Source organism: Bombina bombina, chromosome 4, assembly GCF_027579735.1.
Source record: "Bombina bombina isolate aBomBom1 chromosome 4, aBomBom1.pri, whole genome shotgun sequence".
NCBI classification, from domain to species: domain Eukaryota; kingdom Metazoa; phylum Chordata; class Amphibia; order Anura; family Bombinatoridae; genus Bombina; species Bombina bombina.
Genome location: NC_069502.1, coordinates 974,684,121 through 974,695,745, shown reverse-complemented (window position 1 = coordinate 974,695,745; position 11,625 = coordinate 974,684,121). Strand labels below are relative to the sequence as shown.

The 11,625-nt window shown below is 39.6% G+C and overlaps 1 pseudogene; it reads left to right on the top strand.

Moving 5' to 3' along the window:
* Positions 1-5,668: 5,668 nt before the first annotated feature.
* Positions 5,669-8,408, top strand: LOC128655735 (serine/threonine-protein phosphatase 1 regulatory subunit 10-like; annotated as a pseudogene).
* The last annotated feature ends 3,217 nt before the right edge of the window (positions 8,409-11,625 follow it).

Genomic DNA, 11,625 nt, shown 5'->3' with positions numbered 1-11,625 from the left:
ATGTCAAAAATAAGATAAACAAATTAAAATTATGAAATTAAATGAGGTTAAACACATAGGTAAAACTGCCTATCTGAGCATTTATAATGGCTCTATATTATTTTATAATTTAACCTCAATACAATATCTCTGGATCAGACTCATATACAATGGACTAATAATTGAAACCTCAGTGTATTGCTTGCTACAACATATGCATTAACAATATGATTCTCATGATATTAAATACATACATGGGGGTGTAGGAGACGCTGCAGAGAGCACGCTACTCGCCCATAGTGAAGGGCTGAGAACGTGCAGACATCTACCTCGTTACGCCATAATCCTTGGCTGTTCAGGTCCGCACAGCCTGGATTAAGTGACCTACTCGGTCGGCGTTGGGGAGTCCGACACAGCCTGTTGGGCTCGTTAGGCTGAGCTGCCTCGATAGCCCATACCTGGACCGGCATTATAAAGATGGAGACATGCCAGAAGTATTACGAGCTGGAAGAGGAGGAATATCACCAGTAAGAAGACGAGGAAATCTTGAGGTACTGTCTTGATATTTCTATACTCTTTGTACACTAAGAAGAAAATCCCTCCGACATAGGAATACGAACTGTTCAACTCCAGGTATGGGCAGAGGGTTATTTCATTCGATAATGCCGATACGTATATGAACACACAAAATTAATAAGCACTGGGAAAACGGAGGACAATTAAATACACAGTGACAGTGGACAAGTATACATATAAACTTTGGCTCCCATAACCCATTACAGGTAGGAGCAAATATTAAAGTGGGACTAGACTGTACGACAAAAAGAGGCGCTGTTACAACATACACAGTACAGAAAATAAAAGTCTTCCTGCCTTAATAAAACTGGTTCTATATGGAACAAATCAAAATCGTATCACAGACTGCATAAGACAGGAGGAAATAACTCTAATACGCAACTAACATAATGTACTAATAAGAAGCTGACGATACTAATCACACAAAAATTTATCACAGGGAATTGACAAATACAATAAATACAATACAAGGATAGTGACTGCTTATCGCTCGGTCTCCCAGAACCCTAGCCAGGGTAGGAGTACAAAGTGAGGAACCTGGACTTTATAAAGCCTCTAAACAGATTTCACTGCAGCCTGCTTCTGCCTAACCCTATACTAATACTGCCGTGCTCATTTATATTCTCCTCTTCTTCACGACTAAACTGCTTATGCTCAGTTAAAAGACTGCTGAAGGACTGGTTATTGCTCTGTCTCCCATAACCCCAGCCAGGGTAGGAGTACAAAGTGAGGAATCTGGTCCTTATAAATTCCATAAACAAATTTTACCGCAATCTGCTTCTGCCTAACCTCATACTATTACTTCTATGATCATTTATATTCACCTTTTCCTCACGACTAAACTGCATATGCTCAGTTAAAGACTATCAAAGGACTGGTTATTGCTCTGTTTCCCATAACCCCAGCCAGGGGAGGAGTACAAAGTGACGAATCCGGACTTTATGCAGTTTGCTTTTTGCCTAACCTCATACCAATAATGCTGTTCTTATTTATATTCACCTCTTCTGCGCGACTAAAACTGCATATGCGCAGTTAAAGACTGCTGAAGGAATAGTAATTGTGATTAGCAGGTTAAGAATCACTACTGTATAAGGAGGTTCTAAAAACTTGCTCTTAAACCCCTGTGACAGGATAGGAGCAAGTAGTGTGAAACTTAGATCGAAATATATAGTAATGTGTAGGAATGTCTTACTAACAGGAACTGTAATTTATTGATATCTCAACTGCTATTTGTTTGTTGAACCATGACTATCTGTATAGGATGGCTCTATCTTTCCAGTTATAGGTATCAGTAGTAGCTTGAAAAACTAATAGGACTACTCTGACTAAATAGGTTAAAAAGTCTGGTAGCTAATCTATACTGAAGCTATTTTCTGGTTAATTATATTAATAATCTATTTCTTGTTGTGGGTACATGGCCATAAAGCACATTTATTTTAGCCCCATTTTTTTTTCTCTTGATACTGTCACACCTTAGCACACTCACATATAGGCTTCGTTAAAGTCGCTATATCACAGCTGCACTTCACTATTGCACCCCATAATACTAGGGTTGGCTATCCAATGGATAGATTTGTATCACACTCTAAAAGAAATTCACTAGCCATGGCCCTTAAGAATAAAGATAAAAAAACCTCAAAAGTCTCACCTACTGACTCTTTTACTGAACAGAGTGAGCATTTACCTCTTAACTGGGAATTAACGGAAGTTATCTCACAAATATCACAGCTAATTACTCCGCAATTCGAAAATCTTAAGCAAGAAATCAAAACTGATATTAATAACCTAACTACTGAAGTGAGACAATTCGCGTCTAGGATTACTGAGGTAGAGACCAGAGTATCAGAATTAGAGGATAAAATAAATATACTAGAACAAGACAGTTTATCCCATGATAAGAAGTTATCCGCAGCCTTGTTGAGGCTAGAAGATCTTGAAGATCGTTCACGATGGAATAATCTTCGTATCATAGGATTACCCGAAACGCCTGAATATCGAGATCTTTTCGAGTTTGCGGCAGTAAAATACTCCCACAGCTACTGGGGATACAAGATATAGATGCCCCAATACAAATAGAAAGAATACACAGAATTGGCATCCAACACAAAAATCTGAATGGGAAATCTAGACCTAGACCAATAATTATGAAATTCTTGAAATATCAAGATAAGTTAACATATCTTACTCATTATAGGAAAGTAAAATCACTCATGACCGGCCCAAATAAAATCCTTTTATTTCAAGATTTTTCTGCAGAGACGTCTTTAAAAAGAAAAGAAATGTCCCCATTCTGTACAAGATTACTGAATAGAAACTTTAATGTTAGGATGCTTTATCCAGCAAAATTATTAATATGCATAAATGGAGAAAATAAAACTCTTAACACCCCAGAAGAAGCTAAACAATTTTGCATAGATAATGATGTGGAATAAATGTGATTTAGTTTTACACTGGATGTCTATGAGTATCAAGTCAGATGCTATACTTATGTCCCTTCCCATTTCCCCCTTTCTTTTCTTTTTTTTTTTTTTTCTGCGCCATCACCTCCCTCTCCACATCCCGGGATAGAGATAAGATGCTTGGTTATATTACACATAATATATTGAAAATATGAAGTCATTAAAGATACTATCTTGGAATGTGGGGGGGGGGGGTCACATCCCCTATTAAAAGGAAGGCCATAATTAAATCCCTAGGGGCTCATAAACCAGACATAGTATTTTTACAAGAGACTCACAGCTCCAAGAATCGAATAAACTTAAAACGAAATGGGTGGGAGAAGTAATTGCAGCTCCTAGCCAGTCCAGAACGAATGGGGTATTGATTTTAATTAATAAGCATTTAACATACAAAATCATGGATCACAGGGTGGATACAGAAGGCAGATTCCAAATCATCAATATTAAAATAAATACAGTTCAGTTTACCCTCTGTAATATATATGGGCCTAATAAAATAGATAAAAAGTTCTGGGATGACCTGGCCTTAAAATTAATTGAATATAATTAACAGAAATTAATTATTGGCAGGGATTTGAATCTCACATTCATGCCTAATTTAGACAGAATGTCTAAGAAAAAACAGAACTGGCGCGATCCGAAAGTTCGGATTCTTAACAATTTTTGCAATAAGGTCGGGGTGAAGGATATCTGGAGGATCCAAAACCCCGACCAGAAAGCATATACGTGCTTATCAAAGACCTATCAATCCCTGTCAAGGATTGATATGTTTCTGATTGCAGAACAACTTCTTGGACTGAAAATAAAAGCTGCAATTGAAGGGATTATATTGTCAGATCATGCAATCATATCGTTAGAATTTAAATTCAAGGAGATCCAAATAAATTCCACTAAGGGTTTCTTTTTTCCTAAATATCAAATTCAGAATAACAAATTTCGGAATTGGCTAAACTCCAAATGGAGTGAATTTATATAATATAATAGTCCAGATCTAGAGAAGATAGAAACCCTGTGGGAGGCTGGGAAGGCTGTGCTTTGGGGAGAGATCAAATCCTACTTATGTTCTATTAAAAAAAAGCAAAACAAATGGAAATCCAAATATCTAACAGCGTGAAAAATAGCTACAATACATATATTGCTAACCCTAGAGAGAATTATGGGACAGATATATTAGTTTTAAAACTCAAAGAGACCTAATATTAAAACAAAAATGTGTGCAGGAAGATACACGTATAAAATCTCTTTATGGTGGATTCAAGGGTAGAGCAGCTAAATTTTTAGCAAGAATCACAAAATGTAGAAATACTAATTATATCCCAGCAATTAAAAATAATCAGAAAAGAGTAACAACTAATGCAGAGATACAAAAGGTTTTCTTTGAGTTCTTCCAGAGTTTATACAAGTCGGAGGTTCCAGATGAAACTCAGAAATCTAGATTCTGGAACAACTTAAGGATACCAAAGATATCACAGGAAGCAATAGCACAAATAAATCTTCCTATTACACGGGAGGAGATTTTAGAAGGGATTAAGCAGGCAAAACTAAATAAGGCCGCGGGCCCAGATTTATTACCCGTGGAATTTTATTGAATACTACAGGAACAGATTGTGCCCTTATTAAATAAATTGTACAATTCCTATTATATAAAAGGTTCTACGTGCTCTAGATACTTTACATCGTCAAACATTACCCTAATATTAAAAAAGGATAAGAAAGCAGAAGATCCGGCATCATATAGGCCTATATCGCTTCTCAATTTTGATTATAAACTACTTACTTCTATAGTTGCCAAAAGACTAGCCCACATTTATCCGAGATAATTCATCTAGATCAAACAGGCTTTATGCCTGGGCGTTATCCCGTCAAAAATATACGAAAAGCAATGATTGTTATGGATTATTATTGGAATAGGTATAAGGCAGACAAACAAAAAATTACAAAGGCAGCAATATTAATGTTAGATGCAGAAAAAGCTTTTGACTATATCTGCTGGAATCACCTTTTTCATACAATAGATAATTACGGAATATCAGGTAATATTAACCATTTCATTCACTTAATTTATAACAATCCACATTCAGCTATTATTGTCAATGGAGAAGTTTCAGAAACTTTTGTGTTACATAGAGGGACTAGGCAAGGATGCCCACTTTCCCCACTTCTCTTCATAATGGCACTAGAACCACTCGCAATTAATTCCGAGCTTCGTTGTCAGCTTTTATTGTCCCATCTGTTAATCGGGGCTACGACGCCAAAATTCGCTTGGAAAATAGTTAAAAGGTTAATTGTTAAAGAAGCAGCAGCACTTGACCCATTGGAGGAGACGGAAGATCAGTCACATAAAAGGAGATTTCTTCGTACCATCAACTGATTTTGTCCCACTTTTTTTTTTTGCCACTTAAAAAAAAATTATATATATATAGTTTTAGTTCATCAATGAACTAGAAAAGGGAGGCTGTGAAAGTAATAAAGTATAATATCTTAGAAGATCCATGGATTCTTTCCAGCTCTTTAGGACTGCCCTTTGATCTATAGTGGCTGCCTCTAAAATGAGCTATTTAAGCCATTACACAGAGGATATACACCAACCCTATCCCCTTTTTTTCATTTCTTAATATTTGTAGCCCTAATCCAACGTTTACGAATCGCTGAAGGAGAGATTTGGATAGCCTTATAATTATGGGGTCCGAAGCTATAGACCCCCAGGAGCTTCTGAAAGGGCTGGACTGTTTTATTGGGCTAAATGGAGAAGTGAAAACCCAAGAGGCATGACCAAAATATTCAATTTGATGAAAGAATCAAAGAAGATGGTTAGCCGGTGCATTTACCTAAATATCATCCTTCAAACGCATTCTGATAACATTCTGGCCAAGTTTATCAGAGTAGGAGGGTATAAACTGATTAATAATTGGTTAATATACTCCAGGGGCAGTAATAATACCCCTCTTCTGCACCAGATCCTTCTGACCCTCCAGCATCTGCCCCTCACTGTCGATTATCTCAAGCTGAATAATACAGCAAAGCTTGTGAAACAGTTAAGCAAGTCAAGTGAGGATGAAGAACTTTGAAAGTTGGCTTGTGTTTTGGTTGGGGACTGGATGGCTGTTATTAGGTCCCAGAGCAACTTACTTGCAGAAAAAGAGAAGAAAAAGGAAGATCCCAGAAGAAAGTCACCTGTTCCTGATAAGATTCCTGAAGCTAAAACAGAATCTAAAGTGGAGGATCAAGGAGATAAGAAAAAGGAAAAACCTAAAACCTTACGCACAACTGCCCCAAGTCATGCTAAATTTCGCTCTACTGGTCTTGAGGTAGAAGCTCCATCGCTTGTCCCGGTTAAGAAGCCCACACCAGCTGCTCCTGTGTTATCAGACAAGTACAACTTGAAACCCATCCCTGTAAAGAGACAGAGTCCTTCTTTAACTCCTGGAGAAGCTGCTCCAGTATAAAAGAAATATAAACCACTGAACACCACCCCAAATACTGCAAAAGAGATCAAAGTCAAAATAATACCACCACAACCGATTGAGAGTTTGGGATTCTTAGATGCACTAAATTCCGCCCCAGTTCCAGGCATAAAGATTAAAAAGAAGAAAATGGGTTCACCCACCAACAATAAGTCCAATCCATTTGATAGCAAGGCCCCGGGTGACACAACTATCAGTACCAAGCCATCGTCACCAGAGACCGAGCAATCTGTGGAAACCATGGAGGTGGAAAGACCAGGAACACCAGTTCCAGCAGATGAGGTTCCAGAGCCTATGGAAACAGCCCCTGCTCCTCCTCCTGCCCCAACTGAAGCTAAGCCAATTGAATCTGAAGTGCCTCAACTGACCAAAAAATGGAAGAAGAAAAATTGTTAGTTGGCCAGAAGAGAGCAAACTGCTGGAGTATTTCTACTTTGAGTTGGATGAGACTGAAAGAGTAAATGTCAATAAGATCAAGGACTTTGGTGAAGCAGCCAAACAAGAGATGCTAAAGGACCGACAAGCCTCCCAGGACGGACGTAGGATCGTTGAAGACACCATGGAAGAAAGCATCCCATGGACTCTCCCTCGTCTTATTTCCCTTCCTGAAGCCCTTGTACATAGTGGTAGCAACAGCACAGAAAGACAAACCCAGGCAGAGAGAGAAAAAGGAATCTTGCAGGAGATCTTCCTGTCTAGAGAAAGTGTTCCTGACAGCCCTCACAAACCAGATCCTGAGCCATACGAACCGTGTCCTCCTAAACTTATTCCATTAGCTGAGGAAAACTCAATGGATTACAGTGTTTATGGTGAACCCATGGACCAGAGTGGCGCATCTCAGTCTCCAGACACATCAGGAAGTGCCAAACTGCCACCAGTGCTTGCAAACCTAATGGGCAGCATGGGGAACTCCAAGACTCAATCTAATCCCCTGCCTGGCACTATGCAAGAAATCCTTTAATCAATTATGGGTGCTTAGAGCAATACAAAACCAGAGGACCTCATGAATCAGCCAGACTTCTCCGACAAGATTAAACAATTGTTGGGCTCTTTACAGAACCAAGGACCACCAGGGCCTGCTGGACCGGGACAAGCGTTGCTGGGACCAGCGCCAGTTGGAAATGGCTTTCCCAATCAAGCTACAAACCATTCACCACAGCACCTGCCACCACCACATCAGCCACCTCACAAACCACCCCATCAACCACCACCTCAACACTACCCACCACCAGGTCTCCGTCTGGACCTCCATTCCAAGGTCCCCATGGCCCACCACCTGGCCCCAGAATGATGGGACCTCCACCACCACCACCACAACATGATGGTTATTGGGAACCTCCACCTAATGAGAACATGCAAGGGGGTGGACCTCATGGAGGAGGAATGAGAGGAGGAGACAGAGGACCACCACCCCCATTCCACAGAAACCGAGGAGGAATATGAGATCCAGGCTTTAGAGGGAGAGGAGGAGAGAGAGGGCCTCCAGGAGGCGGACGGAATGGCCCCCATGGAATGGAGCACAGGGGACATGGACACAGAGGAGATAAATCTGACCGTCCTGTCTGCCGACACTTCATGATGAAGGGGAACTGTCGGTATGAGAGTAACTGTGCCTTTTATCATCCGGGAATAAACGGCCCCCACCTTCTCTAGATATGTATGCTGTTTGAAGTCTTGTAACACCATCTTCCCTGCACAAGCAGTGAGCAAACAGACTACGGACAATGCTATTCCTTTTTTTGTTTTAATTTTTTAATGGCTTCTGTGAGGCCCCAAAATCTCTCCATCACCTCAAGCTTTTTGTAAGGGGAACCTGCTGAAAAAGACAGTATTAGCTCCTCCTCCATTTTATTTTCATTATTTTTTTTTTCACCACTGAAAGATCTCCTGCAAACCAATAAATGCACATGACAGGCCCAGTATATAAAAATCATTCTAATTTATTCCGTTCAGGGTATCCTTGGAGGAGCAAATATAAAAAGACTTGTATTCAGTTATTTAATTCTGATAATGGGCCATTTTTATCTTTGCTGGAGGGAAAAAAAGGACATAAAAACAAAACAAGTGATGGAGTACAGGTAGCCTTCAGTTTACGCCGGGGTTAGGTTCCAGAAGGAGTGGTTGTAAATCAAAACCATTGTAAATTGAAACCCAGTTTATAATGTAAGTCAATGGGAAGTGAGGGAGTTAGGTTCCAGGCCCCTCTCAAAATTGGCATAAGTAACACCTAATACATTATTTTTAAAGCTTTGAAATGAAGACTTTAAATGCTAAACAGCATTATAAACCTAATAAAATAATCACACAACACAGAAAATATAAATACACTAAGTTAAATGAACAAAAACATTTGCTAAACAGCATTATAAACCTAATAAAATAACCACACAACACAGACTTCACTTGCATTTTTCTGCAAACAGTTCTTTCTATGCATTCCAATCTGGACTGATTTATAGACAGGAAGATCTTGTTCCTTTGAAATCTGCTCGATAGCTCAGGTCTGGTTAAACTGATTAATTTCAGCTTGCTTGGCTTTGCTGCAACACAAGCGGACAGCTCCATCTACTGGCTATTTTAATAAATGTACTGCTTCTCAATGCTTTTCAATAGCAGTTACATGACTGGAAAAAAAGGTTGTTATTCTGAAATGGTGTAAATTGAACCGTTGTAAAACGAGAGCCACCTGTACATTGAATTTTTTTTCCTTCCTGCTACTGCCATCCTTTATCTGATTTTTGTCTCGTTCCCTCATCACTTTTCCCCTAATTTCCAGTCTTCCATCCTCTTCTGTTTCCTTCATTTACCAACTTTTACGCTGCTGTTCTAAAACACTACACTATCGCCTAGATTTAGAGTTCTGCGGCCAAAGGGGTGCGTTAGCTACGCATGCTTTTTTCTGGCCGCACCTTTTAAATGCTACTGGTATTTAGAGTTCACAGAATGGCTGCGTTAGGCTCCAAAAAAGGAGCGTATAGCATATTTACCGCAACTTCAACTCTCAATACCAGTGGTGCTTACGGACGCGGCCAGCTTCAAAAACGTGCTTGTGCACGATTCCCTCATAGAAAACAATGGGGCTGTTTGAGCTGAAAAAAAACCTAACACCTGCAAAAAAGCCGCGTTCAGCTCCTAACGCAGCCCCATTGTTTTCTATGGGGAAACACTTCCTACGTCTGCACCTAACACCCTAACATGTACCCCGAGTCTAAACACCCCTAGCCTTACACTTATTAACCCCTAATCTGCCGCTCCCGCTATCGCTGACACCTGCATATTTTTTTAACCCCTAATCTGGCGCTCCGTAAACCGCCGCTACTTCCATTATCCCTATGTACCCCTAATCTGCTGCCCCTAACACCGCCGACCCCTATATTATATTTATTAACCCCTAATCTGCCCCCCTCAACGTCGCCTCCACCTGCCTACACTTATTAACCCCTAATCTGCCGAGCGGACCGCACCGCTACTATAATAAAGTTATTAACCCCTAATCCGCCTCACTCCCGCCTCAATAACCCTATAATAAATAGTATTAACCCCTAATCTGCCCTCCCTAACATCGCCGACACCTAACTTCAATTATTAACCCCTAATCTGCCGACCGAATCTCGCCGCTACTGTAATAAATGGATTAACCCCTAAAGCTAAGTCTAACCCTAACACTAACACCCCCTAAATTAAATATAATTTAAATCTTACGAAATTAATTAACTCTTATTAAATAAATTATTCCTATTTAAAGCTAAATACTTACCTGTAAAATAAATCCTAAAATAGCTACAATATAAATTATAATTATATTATAGCTATTTTAGGATTTATATTTATTTTACAGGTAACTTTGTATTTATTTTAACCAGGTACAATAGCTATTAAATAGTTAAGAACTATTTAATAGCTAAAATAGTTAAAATAATTACAAAATTACCTGTAAAATAAATCCTAACCTAAGTTGCAATTAAACCTAACACTACACTATCAATAAATTAATTAAATACAATACCTACAATTACCTACAATTAAACCTAACACTACACTATCAATAAATTAATTAAATACAATACCTACAAATAACTACAATGAAATAAACTAACTAAAGTACAAAAAATAAAAAAGAACTAAGTTACAAAAAATAAAAAAATATTTACAAACATAAGAAAAATATTACAACAATTTTAAACTAATTACACCTACTCTAAGCCCCCTAATAAAATAACAAAGCCCCCCAAAATAAAAAATGCCCTATCCTATTCTAAATTACAAAAGTTCAAAGCTCTTTTACCTTACCAGCCCTGAACAGGGCCCTTTGCGGGGCATGCCCCAAAGAATTCAGCTCTTTTGCCTGTAAAAAAAAACATACACTACCCCCCCCCCAACATTACAACCCACCACCCACATACCCCTAATCTAACCCAAACCCCCCTTAAATAAACCTAACACTAAGCCCCTAAAGATCTTCCTACCTTATCTTCACCTCACCGGGTATCACCGATCGGTCCTGGCTCCAAAATCTTCATCTAAGCCCAAGCGGGGGCTAGACATCCATCATCCGACGGCTGAAGAGGTCCAGAAGAGGCTCCAAAGTCTTCATCCTATCCGGGAAGAAGAGTAGATCCGGACCGGCAACCATCATCTTCCAAGCGGCATCTTCTATCTTCATCCGATGAGGACCGGCTCCATCTTGAAGACCTCCACCGCGGACCCATCTTCTGCCGACGACAACTTCCCGACGAATGACGGTTCCTTTAAGGGACGTCATCCAAGATGGCGTCCCTCGAATTCCGATTGGCTGATAGGATTCTATCAGCCTATCGGAATTAAGGTAGGAATATTCTGATTGGCTGATGGAATCAGCCAATCAGAATCAAGTTCAATCCGATTGGCTCATCAGAATATTCCAATCAGAATATTCCTTGGTTGATTGAATCCTATCAGCCAATCGGAATTCGAGGGACGCCATCTTGGATGACGTCATTTAAAGGAACCGTCATTCGGTGAGTAGGCGTCGGGAGAAGAGGATGTTCCGCGTCGGATGGAAGATGATGGCTCCTGAAGAAAGAATATTGAAGATGCCGTTGATAGAAGACTTCATCCGGATTATGGACCTCTTCAGCTCCCGCTTGGATGAAGACTTCAGCCGGATC